The sequence below is a fragment of the Chaetura pelagica genome, unplaced genomic scaffold (genome assembly GCF_000747805.2).
Source record: "Chaetura pelagica isolate M959 unplaced genomic scaffold, ChaPel_1.0 scaffold254, whole genome shotgun sequence".
NCBI lineage: Eukaryota > Metazoa > Chordata > Aves > Apodiformes > Apodidae > Chaetura > Chaetura pelagica.
In genome coordinates this window covers 1,632,767-1,635,526 of record NW_009952963.1, presented here as the reverse complement: position 1 = coordinate 1,635,526, position 2,760 = coordinate 1,632,767, and the positions used below count along the sequence as shown (strand labels likewise).

The 2,760-nt window shown below is 52.7% G+C and overlaps 1 protein-coding gene across 1 annotated transcript in view; it reads left to right on the top strand.

Annotated features, from left to right (window-relative positions):
• The window catches only part of KSR2 (kinase suppressor of ras 2), a gene marked incomplete at its 5' end in the record, with an annotated part of 65,911 nt that overhangs the window by 717 nt on the left and 62,434 nt on the right, over positions 1–2,760 (top strand). The window lies entirely within an intron of this gene.

The window sequence follows — 2,760 nt, the reverse complement described above, 5'->3', positions numbered from 1 at the left end:
GGTGTTGAAGGGCAGGTTGGATGGGGCTTGGAGCAGCCTGGGCTGGTGGGAGGTGTCCCTGCCCATGCAGGGGGATGTTGGATGATCTTTGAGGTCCCTTCCAACCCAAAGCAGTCTGGGATTTCATCCCCTTCCCAGCTGCAATATGGATGTATAAAGCCTGGTGGGTTTCTATCTCTTTGGAGACCTCCCTGGCTCCTCTCCCAGCCCGGCTGGTTGCTGAGGTCCCTGCCCATGGCAGCTCCATCCTCCTGCTCCTGCTCTGCAGCCCCGGAGCCAGCAGAGGCTGCTGCTGTGCAGGGAAAGGTCTCCTCGGCTCCCACCCTCCCATCTCCCTGCTGTCCTGGCTCGGGAAGAGCATCTGCTGCCCTGGCTGGGGTGGTAGAGGGGACCGGTGGAGCCTCGGGGGGCTTTGTCTCCTCTCCCCGAGGATGAGGCAGGACTGAGCACGGCTGGTTCCTGCTAACCTCCCCAAACTGGAGCTCCAGGACAAACTGTGCTGGTTGTCTTGAAATTTTGGGGGTCTTGGGGAGCCAGAAACCCTAGCAGAGTGTCCTGAGGGATGTGGTGGGACCAGGGGACAACCCAGGGTGGCACAGACCTTCCTGCCTGTCCCTGGAGCTGCTGTGGTGCTCAGGGTTGGAATGAGATGGACCTTTAAGGTCCCTTCCAACCTAAACTATTTGATGATGATGATGATGAAATGGTGAGCAGGGTTTTGATGATCCCAGTTTGCCACCATTTGCTTCCTTCTCTGCCTGACCATCTCCAGGTTGCCCAGCATCTCTGCTGCTCCTCTTCCTGGTGCTGCTTGGGCCACCTGTGGAGGTGGAACTTGAACTCACGAATGAAGAGAAGAAGGGGAGATGTTCCTGGGGCTGCCCTGTGCTCTGGTCCTGCCAGGACCTCGTGGTGGCCCCAGGGAAGGACCCAGACCCCCCAAACTGGGGAGCTTCATTTTCTCTAATGGTCCTTTAATGGTTTTGTAGGAGGCAACCACTAAATCCTGTTTGCTAATCCCATTAGTGCACTGGGATGGTAATTAGGCCATTAAAGAGGCAGCTTCTTCTTCCTCCCTCTGTTTTCCAAGCAGTTTGTTGCTGTCGATGAGCCTGGATGTGGTGGTTGATGCTTTGGCACAGAGAAAAAGTGACTTTTTGGGGCTTTTTTTTCAGCTGGTTCCTCTTTGATGGCCACGTCCAAGGCCCATGGGTTGTAGGGTGGGTTGGTTTTGTCACCTCTGCAGTGTCCCAGCCCTCTGGGCTCTCTGCAGGGGAGGCTTTTTTCTCCTGACCTCCAACACGAAATGGAGCTCATCCCCTCTAAAATGACCCTAAGGTTCCTCTGACCAACCTCTTCTGGTTCCAGCTGAGCTGGTGGGCTCTTGGTTTGCTCCAGATCGTGGCTTCCTGCTCCCTCTCTTGTGTCCCAGCATGGAAAGAGGTGCTAGACCTGGAGAGCTGAGAGTTTGGGAATCATGAGTGTTGGGTGGGATCTCCTAGGGCCATTCTGGGTCTAGATTGACCCCTCTTTGCAGATGACTCTCTGGTGGGACCCATCCCAAACCTTCCCAGGAAGGATTCTGGGTGTCCCTCAGGCTGATTGACCTTCTTGCCCATCACGTCCCATCTGAAGTTGTCTCTGGGGAGCCAGGGATGCAGGACCCTGGGCTGGGCTCTCCCAGCATCACCTGTGGATCAGTAGGGATGGGCAGAAGGTGCTGGGGTTGCCCCACAGATATTTCCATCTGGATGAGCAGGAGCTTTGGCCAGGTCCTCTCTGGAGCAAGGCCACCATGTACCACTTGACTCTTGATGACAGCTCAGAAGTTGGTTTTGACTTGTTGGGTTCCAGAGCTTATTTTGAGGGTTTCATCCATCAGGGTTTTTTTTGGACAACCAAGACTTGTTGGGTTCCAAAGCTTATTTTTAGGGTTTCATCCATCAGGGTTTTTTTTTTGGACAATCAAGGCCTCCTGAAGAAGGGGTTAATTTTTATGAGCTTCCAGCTTCTGAATTTTCCAGCCTGGAGCCTCCAGCTGCTGCCTGTAACTCTGGGGTATGGAACATTACTCCTCAAAAGATCCCTTGGCTTCCATAAATCCCCAACCCATAAACATCTCCTGAATGGGCTCGGAAAAGGAAACACAACATTTAGAGTGGTTGATAATATAATGCTCATTTAATACCTCATGAATTCCATGGGCCATTTAAATCCTTCATGGATAGTTAATGATTATTCATCAGCCAGAAGTCAGGGGAGGGGGGGGAGGTTGGAGGAGAAAACCAACAAACACTTGGTGGAACATCTTAAAAATGCATTAGTTGGGAGGAGAAAAGTGAGGGTAGTTGAGAGGGAGCTCAAGGGTGGGTTCATTCTTGGAAGGGAACATGGAAAAGAACCCTCTGGAGCAAAAGATCTGCCCTGGCATGTCCTGCCCCAAAGTGGTGGGTGATCTTCATCCTTAGAGGCATGGAGATGGGTCAAATCCTCTCCCATTCCTGGCTTCTTTTTTTGCCAAGTGAATGAATTTGGTGGCCTTCTCTGAGAAGGGAGGGGTAGATGGGGAATGAAAGAAGAGTGACCTGACAGAGCTGAGCTGGGCAAGTGCTGAACTCCCCATGGGGAGAATACACATGGTTCTTGTGGTGTAGCCAGGGCAGGTTTGGGCTGGGAAGAGGTTCTTCCAGCTCGAGGCAGCTTGATTTGGGGGAAATTTTCAGCAATTCCCCTTACCCTGTGTGGTTGCAATCCTGCTGA